The 14,914-nt window shown below is 54.9% G+C and overlaps 1 protein-coding gene and 1 long non-coding RNA gene across 2 annotated transcripts in view; one reads left to right on the forward strand and one right to left on the reverse strand.

Annotated features, from left to right (window-relative positions):
- UNC93B1 (unc-93B1 regulator of TLR signaling) overlaps nt 1-5,579 on the reverse strand; it is a 260,649-nt gene extending 255,070 nt beyond the window's left edge. The window contains exon 1 of the mRNA XM_085651595.1: nt 5,390-5,579. The gene's annotated coding sequence lies outside the window, so the exon portion shown is untranslated. The remainder of the gene's footprint in view (nt 1-5,389) is intronic.
- LOC146839538 (uncharacterized) overlaps nt 1-14,914 on the forward strand; it is a 1,010,507-nt gene that overhangs the window by 267,665 nt on the left and 727,928 nt on the right. The window lies entirely within an intron of this gene.

The following is a 14,914-nucleotide window of genomic DNA, read 5'->3' on the forward strand; positions in this document are numbered from 1 at the left end:
AGGTGGCCATATCGGCACGACTGCGACTGGTGCAATTGAAAATTCTCCACCGGGTTTATTTTTCCGAACGCCAATTACTACATATGGGGAGGAGTGCAGACGGTAGGTGCAGGAGAAAATGTGTCCAAGAGGGGACTTTTCTCCACACGATTTGGGAATGTCCACTGATCCAAACTTATTGGGTGAAAATACATGACTGCATGAAGGAGATTTGGGGGGTGCAGCTGCGGCCTGAGGCTAAAAGATGTCTTCTAAATATTTGGGAGCCCACGGACTTAAACACAAGGGGTAGGACCTGGGTGACGCTGGGGCAGATGGTCGCAAAAATGAATATTGCCAGGCATTGGGGAGCGAAGGAGCCACCAAGGATCAATGCCTGGAAACAGGACATGGACTGGTGTATGGCAAGGGAAAAAACAGTGTACGTGGCCCGCGGATGTCCTCGAAAATGGATACAGATATGGACTAAATGGAATGTATACCGTGGGAACATATGTGAGCCCCCACTGGCCCCCTCCCTAGACGAACAAGTACATTTTTTGCAGTCCCAGAATTGAGACAGCACAATAGTGTTAATACGCTGTTACACAACTGCTATAACTTGTGACCAACACTGTACCCTGCAGGAAGACTATGTATGCCTGTATGCCACTGTCTTTTGTTACTTGGTTAATAAAAAGATTTTAATAATAAAAATCTTTTTATCCAATACATTTCAATAGGACATTATTAAATCATTGCACAATACAGCGAGGCCAGCTACCACCTGGAAATAGGAACATTTCTTGTAGTGATTCAGAGTAAATGCAGCATTTCTTCCACCATCTCACTTACTTGAGTTTAATAATGTAGACCTGTAAATCGGTCTGATAACAGAAAATAGGTGCATGCATTGTGCACCAAGCACGTCCCGCTGTTTGTTTGCGAGGCTGAATACCAGAAGAATGTTGGACAAATTGCAGTACTGATGGAAGCCAACGCTGCGGGGGATTGAATATTGCTTTGAGAAATCTTTCAGAATCATTGTTTTTTATTAGTCAACAAAAGGTCCCAGCTTTGGTTGCATAAAGGTTTGGTAAATGCTCCAGTATACATGTAGAAGAAGGGAAGGGGTGTAGGAGCAACGGGGAGAGATGGGGTGACGGAAATGCAGAGACAGCAGAGAAGTGACAGGAGAAAGAGAGACAGAGAGAGAGGCAGAGGAGGCTCTAAGAGCAATCACAAAAGAGAACTGAAAGGGGTGACAGTCACCCTCCTTGGGGGGAAAATTATTGCACAAGGTGGGAGAATAGAAACAATATAGAGTGGGGAGGTGTGATAAGAAGAAGAGGGAGAGGGAAGGAAGGCATAAGACGGAACATAAGAAGAAAGAAAAAATGGATCGGAGAGAAGAGTGAACAAAGGGAGAAGAGCAAAGTAGTAAGTGGAAGAAGAAGAAAAGCGAGGATAAGAGGGCGGATTGAAAGAGAACACATGGGTAGAGGTAACCAGCATTGGCCGCGCGGCAGTAAAAGTAACGCCGCGCGGCCGTAAAAGCGAAAGTGATCGCGATCACTCTGAAAGCGAAAGTGATCGCGATGATGCGTAAAGCAGCGGGGGAGGAGCATGGTGCTGAAGGCTGGTGCAGGAAAGGCAGAGGGCTAGGCAAGAAGGGAGGGGGACTGCGGGGAGCAGCTGTGCACGCCATTGTGCACTGAAGCTTGTAGCCAGCACAAAAATGTGGGTAGCACTTTCTAAACCCACCTACTAAATGTCTCGCCAGACCAGCGCATGCGCTGGATCAGTCGAGAACTAAAAAAGTACTGGGCCATGTACTGAAGTGGGGCAGGAATGGACCTCAGTTCATGTTTAAAAACTATGGCCTTTAATTAATACTTCTCACTGCAGTTCAAAAGCTTCCACTTGATAGAGAAATATCCTTTTTTTGAATTTTGAAGAGACTTAACATGTTTTGCGATATGTACTGGCCTCCTGCCATAGCACTTGATCTGCAGAGCTCTGCCAGAGTACCTCAAGCCTGACCTGCAGTGCCTCTCACAGACAGCAGTGGGGCCTTCAGAGCTCTGCCAGTGCGCCTCAAGCCTGACCTGCAGCGCCTCTCACAGACAGAAGTGCGGCCCTTGGAGCTCTGCCAGTGCGCCTCAAGCCTGACCTGCAGCGCCTCTCACAGACAGCAATGGGGCCCACAGAGCTCCGACAGTGTGCCTCAAGCCTGACCTGCAGTGCCTCTCACAGACAGCAGTGGGGCCCTCAAAGCTCTGCCAGTGCGCCTCAAGCATGACCTGTAGCGCCTCTCACAGACAGCAGTGGGGCCGTCAGAACTCTGCCAGTGCACCTCAAGCCTGACCTGCAGCATCTCTCACAGACAGCAATGGGGCCCTCAGAGCTCTGCCAGTGCGCCTCAAGCCTGACCTGCAGCATCTCTCACAGACAGCAATGGGGCCCTCAGAGCTCTTCCAGTGCACCTCAAGCCTGACCTGCAGCGCCTCTCACAGACAGCAGTGGGGCCCTCAGAGCTCTGCCAGTGCACCTCAAGCCTGACCTGCAGCACCTCTCACAGACAGCAGTGGGGCCCTCAGAGCTCTTCCAGTGCGCCTCAAGCCTGACCTGCAGCGCCTCTCACAGACAGCAGTGGGCCCCTCAGAGCTCTTCCAGTGCGCCTCAAGCCTGACCTGCAGCGCCTCTCACAGACAGCAGTGGGGCCCTCAGAGCTCTGCCAGTGCACCTCAAGCCTGACCTGCAGCGCCTCTCACAGACAGCAGTGGGGCCCTCAGAGCTCTGCCAGTGCACCTCAAGCCTGACCTGCAGCGCCTCTCACAGACAGCAGTGGGGCCCTCAGAGCTCTTCCAGTGCGCCTCAAGCCTGACCTGCAGCGCCTCTCACAGACAGCAGTGGGGCCCTCAGAGCTCTTCCAGTGCGCCTCAAGCCTGACCTGCAGTGCCTCTCACAGACAGCAGTGCGGCCCTCAGAGCTCTTCCAGTGCGCCTCAAGCCTGACCTGCAGCGCCTCTCACAGACAGCAGTGCGGCCCTTGGAGCTCTGCCAGTGCGCCTCAAGTCAGACCCGCAGCACCTCTCACAGACAGCAGTGGGGCCCTCAGAGCTTTTCCAGTGCGCCTCAAGCCTGACCTGCAGCGCCTCTCACAGACAGCAGTGGGGCCCTCAGAGCTCTGCCAGTGCGCCTCAAGCCTGACCTGCAGCGCCTCTCACAGACAGCAGTGGGGCCCTCAGAGCTCTTCCAGTGCGCCTCAAGCGTGACCTGCAACGCCTCTCACAGACAGCAGTGCGGCCGTCACAGCTGTGCCAGTGCGCCTCAAGCCTGACCTGCAGCGCCTCTCACAGACAGCAGTGGGGCCCTCGGAGCTCTTCCAGTGTGCCTCAAGCCTGAACTGCAGTGCCTCTCACAGACAGCAGTGGGGCCCTCAGAGCTCTGCCAGTGCGCCTCAAGCCTGAACTGCAGCGCCTCTCACAGACAGCAGTGGGGCCCTCAGAGCTCTGCCAGTGCGCCTCAAGCCTGAACTGCAGCGCCTCTCACAGACAGGAGTGGGGCCCTCAGAGCTCTGCCAGTGCGCCTCAACCTGACCTGCAGCACCTCTCACAAACAGCAGTGGGTGTCTCAGGGCTCTGCCAAAGTGCTTCAAGCCTGAACTGACGCCAGCCCTGGGGCCCACTTACTCCTCTGCCAGTGCTCACCAGCAGCTCTCATTCCTCTGCCAGTGCCCACTAGCTGCTCTCATTCCTCTACGAGTGCCCACCATCAGCTGTCGCTCCTCTGCCAGTGCTCACCAGCAGCTCTTGTTCCTCTGCCAGTGCTCACCAGCAGCTCTCATTCTTCTGCCAGTGCCCACCAGCTGCTATAATTCCTCTGCCAGTGCCCACCATCAGCTCTCATTCCTCGGCAGGTGCCCACCGTCAGCTGTCATTCCTCTGCCAGTGCCCACAAAGCAGCTCTCGTTCCTCTGCCAGTGCCTACCAGCAGCTCTCATTTCTCGGCCAGTGCCCACCATCAGCTGTCATTCCTATGCCAGTGCCCACCATCAGCTCTCATTCCTCTGCCAGTGCCCACCAGCAGCTTTCGTTCCTCTGCCAGTGCCCACCAGCAGCTTTCGTTCCTCTGCCAGTGCCCACCAGCAGCTCTCATTCCCCGGGCCAGTGCCTACCAGCAGCTCTCATTTCTCGGCCAGTGCCCACCATCAGCAGTCATTCCTATGCCAGTGCTCACCAGCTGCTCTCATTCCTCTGCCAGTGCCCACCAGCAGCTCTCATTCCTCTGCCAGTGCTCACCAGCAGCTCTCCTTCCTCTTCCAGAGCCCACCAGCAGCTCTCATTCCTTTGACAGTGCCCACCAGCAGCTCTCATTCGTCTGCCAGTGCCCACCTGCAGCTCTCATTCCTCGGCCAGTGTCTACCATCAGCTCCCATTCCTCGGCCAGTGCCTACCAGCAGCTCTCATTCCTCTGCCAGTGCCCACCAGCAGCTGTCATTCCTCTGCCAGTGCCAACCAGCAGCTCTCATCCCTCTGCCAGTGCCCACCAGCAGCTCTCATTCCTCGGCCAGTGCCCACCAGCAGCTCTCATTCCTCGGCCAGTGCCTACCAGCAGCTCTCATTCCTCTGCCAGTGCCCACCAGCAGCTCTCATTCCTCTGCCAGTGCACACCAGCTGCTCTCATTCCTCTGCCAGTGCCCACCAGCAGATGTCATTCCTCTGCCAGTGCCCACCAGCAGCTGTCATTCCTCTGCCAGTGCCCACCAGCAGCTGTCATTCCTCTGCCAGTGCCCACCAGCAGCTGGCATTCTTCTACCAGTGCCCACCACCAGCTCTCATTCCTCTGCCAGTGCTCACCAGCTGCTCTCATTCCTCTGCCAGTGCCCACATGCAGCTCTCATTCCTCGGCCAGTGTCTACCAGCAGCTCCCATTCCTCGGCCAGTGCCCACCAGCAGCTGTCAATGTCATTCCTCTGCCAGTGCCCACCAGCAGCTCTCATTCCTCTGCCAGTGCCCACCAGCAGCTCTCATTCCTCTGCCAGTGCCAGTGCCCACCAGTAGCTCACGTGCCTCTGCCAGTGCCCACCAGCAGCTCTCATTCCTCTGCCAGTGCCCACCAGCAGCTCTCTAGTACAGCTCATTAAAGGTCCCCGGCTGCACACATCATGGGTAACCGAACGTGATATAATAAGCACATTTCGCAGGTTATGCTGGCGGGAGTCTTCAGATTATACATCCAGGCTGAGACACATATAAGGAAGCCCGGGCTGGTGGGACGCAGACAGGAGCCGACAGACTCAGCTCCTCGCCCCACCCCATGTACCCCCTCGCCACGCCCCCTGGCACACAGCTTAATAGACCCCGCCCTCTCGTAGACCTGTACCCCAATATTTAAGCATCACTCACTAGTGCAGACGTTCAGCTCTCAGGACAGGGAAGACCCTCGGAGCAGTCACATCTCTCGTGCAGTCAGGTCACCAGAGAGAGGCGTGTCCGTGAACCACGCCCCGGGGGAAGTAAAACTGAAGTGAGACCAGAAGAGACAGCGGGCAGCAAAAGCACAGAGAGCGCCCGCCGACTTCCTCTTCCTCTTTCTGTGAATAGAAAGTCAGGGGAGGGGAGGAGCCCGGGAGGGGAGGGCGGAGGGGTGGGGGGGTCGATGCTGTGTACGTGGGAGGGGCAGCATACTTTACACCCGCAGGCCGAGGGATAATCAGTGTTGTGGGCTCAGGAGTAATTCTAGTGGGTTACGTGGCTTTACGCTGCAACGTTACAGGCACAGGAAAACAGAGGGGTTACAGGATGAGGAGCAGAGAGAGGGCTTTAAATGGTGAGGGTTTACAGGCTGAGGAGCAGATGGGGGCATTAAAAGGTGAGGGATTACAGGCAGAGGAGCAGAGAGAGGGCATTAAAAGGTGAGGGATTACAGGCTGAAGAACAGAGAGGGAGCATTAAAAGGTGAGGGGTTACAGGCTGAGGAGCCGAGAGAGGGCTTTAAAGGTGAGAGGTTACAGGCTGAGAATCAGAGAGAGGGCATTAAAAGGTGAGGGGTTACAGGCTGAGAATCAGAGAGAGGGCATTAAAAGGTAAGGGGTTACAAGCTGAGGAGCAGAGAGAGGGCTTTAAAAGGGGAGAGGTTAAAAGGTGAAGGGTTATAGGCTGAGGCGCAGAGAGAGCGTTTAAAGGTGAGGGGTTACAGGCTGAGGCTCAGAGAGAGGGCTTTAAAAGGGGAGGGATTACAGGCAGAGGAGCAGAGAGAGAGCATTAAAAGGTGAGGGGTTACAGGCTGAGAGCATATAGAGGGCGTTAAAAGGTGAGGGGTTTCAGGCTTTGGGGCATAGAGAGGTCATTAAATGAGAGAGGGTTTAAAAGGTGAGGGGTTATAGGCCGGGGAGTAGAGAGAAGGCTTTAAAGGTGAGGAGTTACAGGCTAAGGAGCAAAGAGAGGGCCTTTAAAGGTGAGGGATTACAGGCACATGAGTGAAGAGGGGGCTTTTGAAGGCGGGGGTTACAGCCTGAGGATCTTAGAGAGAGAGTTTTAAAAGGTGACTGGCTGAGGAGCAAAGGAAGAGGGTTTTAAAAGATGAGAGGTTACAGGCTTTAGAACAGTGAGTGGGCTTTAAAAGGTGAGGGGTTACAGGCTGAGTAGCAGAGACAGGGCACAGACTGTGCAGAGAGGCAGAGCTGAGACATTATACGTGTACGGGCTGTGGAGCGAGGCAGAGATAGGATCTTATATGTGTACAGGCTGTGGAAAGAGGCAGCGATGAGACATTATGGGGTTACAGGCTCTGCGGAAAGCCACATATGTCGATGCTCCTCAGCTAATAACCTCTCTCCTAAAGCTCCCCCTCTGCTTCTCAGCCTTCCCACAAGCCTCATCTGTCATCGTCTGCTTGCAACACCCGTGTTAAATACCCTAACCTATAGGTGGGCAAGCTACTGAAATCGGGGGGCGTGGCTGGAGCCTGAAACCTGGGTCTGCTCCGCTCAAGGTCCTCTTGAAACCTCGAACCCATAACGAGCTGAGCTTTCAGGTTGCTTCTGCCTGCCACCCTCCCTCTACCCAGGATCCGTCGGTACAGCCGGAGCTTCTGACGTCTGAACTGGGGAAGTTACAGGCTGTTGATCACTGGCACTGAAGAGGGTCCCCAAGGGTAGCAGCATGAATTGTGCCACCCTAGGGTCCCCTCACCAAGGCCATGCACACTGCCACTGCAGACTGCTTGCCTTGGTGTTGACGAAACCGAAGAGTCAACATGCCACACATCTCTGTATGCCATACCCACAGACACGCCATGGGATACAGGTAAGACACCCCTATAGCAGGCCTTATAGTCCTAAGGCAGGTTGTGCTATATCTCCTGTGAGGACATATATGCAAGCGAAGATATGCCCTTGCAATATCCATGTTGATTCTTGGATATTGTAAGTGAACAGGGACGCCATAGGGAGTACCTGGGCTGGACACCCATCATTATGAGTCCCCCAGCTCCATGAAGGTTTCACTGTGTTATGGAATTTATGGCACCAAACAGCCTGTCTTATTTAACCTGAACTGATTCCCGCCTGTGCCGCTCTTACCTTTCTCCCACCACGGATATTATTGTTAAAATGAATCTCGCTACAACTTCCCTTGGAAAAGGCACCCCTCCTCCACCCCCTCTGCCCAGTTCTTAAGTTCAGACCATTGGTTGGACAGTCCAGCAGCTCCATACATGACTGTGATAATAATTACCATACACATTAGTATTCACACTGTATTTGTATACCTAGAGCCGGCTTCATCGATGTTGGTCTCTCCAATCATAAGATATTGCTAAACACAGCACCCTCCCTGAGGTTACCACCCCCCTCCATGGGTCAGCGCCCAGTGCGACCGCACCAGTCTTACTGCCCTAAAGCTGGCCCTTTGTATAGCAGACTTTCATATTATGTACTTCTCGACATATGTCACACTGACTCTGTATGTAAAGTATATATATGTCATATCATACTGTCGACTGTACTTATTTTTTTTCGTGTCTTTAAAATCAATAAAACAGATTATTTTTAAAAAATACGCGTACAAGCTGTAGAGCGAGGCAGAGATGGCATAAAATGTGGTAACAGGCTCTGGAGAGTGGCAGACATGAGACATTATACATGTACAGGCTGTGGAGAGAGGCAGAGATGGGACATTATACATGTACAGGCTGTGGAGAGAGGCAGAGATGAGACATTATGTGGTTACAGGCTCTGGAGAGAGGCAGAGATGGGACATTATACATGTACGGGCTGTGGAGAGAGGCAGAGATGGGACATTATGTGGTTACAGGCTCTAGAGAGAGGCAGCGATGGGACATTATACATGTATAGGCTATGGAGAGGTAGAGATGGGACATTATGTGGTTACAGGCTCTAGAGAGAGGCAGAGATGGGACATTATCCATGTAGGGGCTGTGGAGAGAGGCAGAGATGGGACTTTATGACATTACAAACTCTGGAGAGAGGCAGAGATGGGACATTATGTGGTTACAAACTCTGGAGAGAGGCAGAGATGGACATTATGTGGTTACAGGCTCTGGAAAGAGGCAGATGTGAGAAGTTGGCCTGATGTATGATGTCACTAGTTCTAGTGTACACCTTATATCAGTCCAAACAACCCTTATGGTGATTGGTTGTAAAGTCAACCTTATAGACCAGCTATCCTAGTGGTAGCATGGACAAGAGCAGTCTTAGGCTAAACTCTGAATGGCATGTGAAGCCAGCTGTGATACCATATATAATCCCTTGAATACCAAATGAAAGGACACCACAACAGATATATATATAAAATAAAGTGTATTTATTCTAGTCAAACCCTCAGCACTCTTTATGAGATTAGAGGTAAGTACAACACAGTCTTATTTAAGCATACATTAAGTCACACAGGTACGTAATACAGTTAGGCCCTAGGGGCCACGCAAACCATATACTAAAGAAGTGGTATAAGGACCACTGTCACGGAAATAGGATAGGCCTAGGCCTAGGGAATCGCTGGGGCTACACTACACTAGCAACAGTTAGGAAGTGGGAGGCCCACAGGATTCAGGTGCAGAGTGGAAACACTCACGCGTAATGCGTAAAAGTCGATAGAATTACTAGCAGTTAGAAATTAACAGTTTAAGGACACTTCTGAAGCGGCTAGAGAGTCGAGACTCGGAAACTAGACCCTAGGATAGTCACTACCCTTGTGAGCACTGAAGTACCCAAGTTACCTAGCCCACGGGCTGCGGGTGCATAGGGGTGAACTTGCGTCGGGTTTCGTCGTGGACTTCTATGGATGCCTGAAGGAAAGTTGCTGACAGGCAGTCAGTGAAGAGTGTCCGGTGGATCCCAAGGCTGGGATCAAGAAGAGAGGAGACCTGCAAGCAGAAGGGACAGAGTCAAGGTCACTAGCCAGTGACCACGTGGAACCAGGAAGGAACCAGGCGATGTCGTGAAGATTGCAGGTGAAGGTGAAGCTTGTCGCTGCAGCCACGGGGACCAGGAGACGTCGAGGACGACCAGGACCAGGAGGCGAGCTGTCCCACGAAGGCTCGTGCTGTTGGCGGCGTCGAAGTGGAACTAGGACTCACCAAGCCTTGGCAAGCGGAACCCACGAAGAACGGAGGACTTGCTTCTGGTGCAGACCAGGAAGGTCTGGGGTGCTTCTCTTTTGCAAGGAAGCGGGAGCCAGTCTGGAGGAGCCAAACCAGCAGTAAAGATTTCAGGGTGCGTCGTCACAGAGGCCACTAGCCAACGGGCAAGCAACCGGACAGGCGCGGCAAGCAGGAAAATGCAGAAGGGCCCCACGCAGGACTCGTGGAGTGTGGGGGGCTGATCTTCGGTGCAGATGGTGCTTGGGGCTTCTCAATCCCCGGTGCACAACTTCGAGGGTGCCTCAGAAGCTGCGCTGGAAGATACTCGCCACTTTTCCCAGGTAGCCGGTCCCACGTCTCTCGTCGCCTCCACGGATATCAGCTCGGCTGTGGATGTGGATCAGGGTCGGAGAAGTCTGGAAGTCAAGGCTCTGGTCGGGCTCTGCAGTCGGTCCCTCGTAGAACTTCAGCAAAGCAAAGGGTAGTCTCTTGATGGTGCCTGTTTGCACAGGGTAGCCACTCCTTGGCCACAAGGGAGATTCTTCAGTCTTCTTCTTTCGTCGAATGTCGAAGGTCCAGAGTTTCTGTTCAAGTTGCAGGTTCAGGATAATCTAATCTCCTGGGGCCCAGCTACCACTCTTATACTAATCTGGGGGGCTGGGTTGCCTGCTAGGTCACGCCTTATGGGTGGGACCTGGGAGGGGGGTGGTTACACCCCCTTCCCTTTGTCCAGTTTCGCGCCAGCACTGGGGCTGGAGTGCCCCAGCACCGGTTTGAACTGGACTATGCACGGGACACCTTGTGTGCCCCAGGCATGTCTCATTCTTTTCATCCCTCCCTGCCCCAATACACTAAGGCCTGTCTGGGGTGGTGCTCGCACCTCCCAAGGCAGGAAACCTATTGTCCAAGCCTCCCTTGCCGGGATCACTCCCAGCAGCAGGAGGTCAGACTTGTGTCGTGGCAGCAGCATCCATTTTGTGATGCTGGGGCTCTGGTTAACTTTAACCGAGTAAGTAGGTTACAACATGTCTTCTCCCTCTAGAAGGGAGGGATAATATCCTCATCCCCAGAAATGGGATGGGGGTATTATTCCAAAGTGTTAGGCACCTTACACGACATGTTTTGATAAAGCCAAACCATAGTTACCATAACCGTTTAAGATTATAAGGCACTTTAAGAGTATATGGTAGGCTATATCATAGAACAGCTATAAGGACATGGTTCCGAAAGCTGCAGACAGGCTCAGCTCATGCTAGAGCACCATCTCACATGTTACCAAGCACTCTGCCTCCAGGATTGTTAAGGCCTGCCATAGGAGTGGCTGATAGGTACACATGTGTCTATATGTAAGTTAGGTATAGGAATACTACACCTAAGCATGGGGTGATTACACGACCTTGCCCCAGCTGAGGGATCAGCCAGTTGTGTCATAATGGAAGGCCAGGCCAGGGGTGGCATAATACATGCTGCAGCCCCTGGTAGGCCTAAGGTACACCTATGCCCTGGGTACCTAAGGTACACTGTACAGGGGCCAATAAGGTGATCCTATCCAAATGGGTTATGCACCTAAAGTACATAGTATCAATTTAGAGAGAGAACAGCAGGGCTGTGGGTCTGATTAGCAGGCCCACAGCCACATCTAAGTCGAAAACCAGTAAAGCAAAAGCAAAAAGTGGGGGTGAACATAGAAAGCAGACCCTACTCTCCTACAGCAGAGATGGGACATTATTTGGTTGCAGGATCTGGAAAGAGGCAGAGATGGGACATTATGCGGTTACAGGCTCTGGAGAGGGGCAGAGATGAGACATTATATGTGCACAAGCTGTGGAGATGTGCAGCTATTGGACATTATGTGGTAACAGATTTAGGAGAGAGGCAGAGATGGAACATTATATGTGTACGGGCTGTGGAGAGAGGTAGATATGTGACATTATGTGGTTAAAAGCCTGGACAGAGGCAGTGATGACACATTATACATTTACGGGCTGTGGAAAGAGGCAGAGATGGGAAATGTGGTTGTAGGCTGTGGAAAGAGGCAGAGATGGGACATTATGTGGTTACAGGCTCTGGAAAGAGGCAGAGATGGGACATTGTTAGAAAAGGTAGACGGACCGGGAGGGTCGGCCGGGGTCAGGAGGAGAGGTCTCCGGGGAGAACCGTCTCCAGCGATCGTACAGACAAGTGACTTCCCCCCCCCCCACAGACAGATACCACACACGGATAAGGTTCAGTGTTCTTTATAAGCACTTCTTAAGGTACGGTTGAATGGTACAAGGAGGTCTGGACTCAGGGGTCCCCTCGATTCGAGTCTCTCAAGGTAGGAAAGGGGGTAGCGGGACAGTCTGTTTACCAGTCAGGTAGTTCGGATGAGATGATGAGCTCACAATCCTCGAGCTTGGTGGTTAGGTGGTACGGGCCGCGGCAGCGCCAGCAGGTCCCGGTGATGATGGTCGTGACAACGGGCCGCGGCAGCGCCAGCAGGTCCCAGGAAGACGGTCGATGTACGGTCCGCGGCAGCGCCAGCAGGTCCCGGTGAAGATGGTTGTTACAACGGGCCGCGGCAGCGCCAGCAGGTCCCAGGAAAATGGTCGATGTACGGTCCGCGGCAGCGCCAGCAGGTCCCGGTGAAGATGGTTGGTACAACGGTCCGCGGCAGCGCCAGCAGGTCCCGGTGAGGACGGAGGTTGCAGAAGGCCGCGGCAGCGCCAGCAGGCAGAACGATGGGTCACAAGAGCGGGCTACGGCAGCGCCAGTAGACCGTCAAGGCTGAGTTCACTCGGTGTCTCTCGACTCCAGGATACAACTGCTCTCCTGCTCCGGAGCTGCCCCAGTTATAGGGCTGGTCCCCTTTGATGTCCGGACCCTCGCACTTGGAGGTCGGAGGGTCCGGGATGAAGGTGTCCAGACACCCAGCAGGGGGTGGAGCCAGTGCCTGGGGGAGCTGGGGGCGATCGGCACCTGGCGGGGGAGAGCCTTTGACACCTCGTTCTCCCATTGACCTGCCAAGTGGTCCGCTCACCTCCTGGGCGGATGGTGGTGCCGGGATGTCGGGGCCGGCCAGGCCCGGGGTTGGGGTCGGGGTGAGGCCACGCGGCCGCGTGGTGCAGGGTCCAAGATGGGGGCTTGACCCGGCCGGGGAAGCCGGTGGGGCTGGGCCCCGTGATGAGTAGTGGTCCGAGGGCAGAAGATCCGTCGGGAGACGGGGTACAGGTGCTTGTCGCGGGGGTATGCCGGGTGGGCCGGAGCCCGGGCCCTGTCGTGCGGGGAGGGAGCAAGCCCCCTGTGTGGCCTGTCCAACATGCGTCCCCCCCAGCTGAAGGCGGGGAGAGTCACCCATCTCCTTGGGGACTCTCTTCGTCGAGGCGGAAAAAGCGGGACAGGCCATCCGCGTTGGAGTGGTCTTGGCCTGGGCGGTGCTCCACGGTGAAGTCCATTCCCTGCAGGGAAATGGACCAGCGCAAGAGTTTTGGGTTCTCCCCCCGCATCTGCATCAGCCATTGCAGGGGTCGATGGTCGGTTTGTACCCGGAAGTGGGTACCGAAGAGATAGGGTCGGAGCTTTTTGAGAGCCCATACTACTGCAAATGCCTCCCTCTCGATGGTGCTCCAACGCTGTTCTCGGGCCAGGAGACGTCGACTGATGAAGGCCACCGGCTGGTCATGACCTTCGGGGTTCAACTGAGAGAGGACGGCCCCGATGCCGTGGCCGGAGGCGTCGGTCTGCACCACAAATTCCCGACTGTAATCGGGGGCCTGGAGCACAGGGGCGGTGCACAGGGCGGCCTTCAGCTTCTCGAAGGCCGCTTGACAATCAGGAGTCCAGTTAATCCGCTTCGGTTGGTTTTTGGATGTGAGACCCGTGAGGGGCCCCACGATGCTGCCGTAGTCCTTCACGAACCGCCGGTAGTAGCCGGTGAGCCCCAAGAAGGCTCGGACCTCGGTCTGGGTGACAGGGGGCTGCCAGGACTGGATGGCCGCAATCTTAAGTTGTAGGGGGGCCACCAGCCCGCTCCCCACTTGGTGCCCAAGGTAGGTCACAGACCCTTGGCCAATTTGGCACTTGCCGGCCTTAATGGTGAGGCCGGCCCGCTGGAGGGCCTGTAGGACCTCTTGGAGGTGACGGAGGTGGTCGGACCAGTGGCGGCTGTATACAGCGATATCGTCCAGGTAGGCAGCGCTGAACTCTTCGAGCCCCGCCAAGACCTGGTTCACAAGGCGTTGAAACGTGGCGGGGGCATTCTTCATGCCAAAGGGCATGACCTTGAATTGATAGTGGCCATCGGGGGTAGAGAAGGCTGACCGTTCCTGAGCCCTGGGTGTGAGGCCGATCTGCCAGTAGCCCGCTGTTAGGTCGAAGATACTGAGGTAGCGGGCGGCCCCCAGCCGGTCGATCAGCTCGTCTGCTCGGGGGATCGGATGAGCGTCGGTCCGGGTGACAGCGTTCAAGCCCCGGTAGTCGACGCAGAATCTCAGTTCAGGTGCGGTGCCGGGGGCAGCGGCTTTGGGAACCAATACAACCGGACTGGCCCAGGGACTGTCCGAGGGCTCGATGACCCCGATCGTGAGCATCTTGGCCACTTCCTCTTGTATGCAGGCCCGTACCCGATCTGGTACGCGGTAGGCCCGGTGTCGGACAGGGGGACTGTCCCCGGTGTCTACGTCGTGCAAACACCAAGGGGTGACCCCGGGGGTGAGGGAGAACAGGGCAGCGAACTGCAGCAGGAGGGTCCGGCATTCCTGGCGTTGTTCCGAAGTGAGGGCGTCAGAGAGCCGGACCCCGTCCACGGAGCCGTCATTCTCCTGAGTCTTCAGAAGATCCGGGAGGGGTTCGGAGTCTTCCTCTGCCCCACTGTCCGTAGCCATCAGGAGGCTGAGTTCTGAGCGCACAAAGTGTGGTTTGAGTCGGTTGGTGTGGAGGACCCGAAGGGGGTTCCGGGAGGTTCCCATGTCGATGAGGTAAGTGACGGGGCTTTTGCGCTCGACCACTTTGAAAGGCCCCGTCCACTTATCTTGCAAGGCACATGGTTCGGTGGGGGACATCACCCATACCTGCTGACCAGGCTCGAATTCAACGGAGGAGGCGTTGTGATCATACCACCTCTTCATGTCCTCCTGGCTGGCCTCGAGGTTCGCCTTGGCCATCTCCCTGAAGCGCCGGGTCTGGTTTCGTAGGGCCAGGATGTATTTGAAGACGTCTGGAGGGGTTGTTAGAGGGGCCAGCTCCCAACCTTCCTTGACTAGGCTGAGGGGCCCTCGCACAGGGTGCCCGTACAGGAGTTCGAAAGGGCTAAACCCGAGGGACTTCTGGGGAACTTCCCGGTAGGCGAAGAG

Source organism: Triturus cristatus, chromosome 4_1 (assembly GCF_964204655.1).
Source record: "Triturus cristatus chromosome 4_1, aTriCri1.1, whole genome shotgun sequence".
Classification (NCBI taxonomy): Eukaryota; Metazoa; Chordata; class Amphibia; order Caudata; family Salamandridae; genus Triturus; species Triturus cristatus.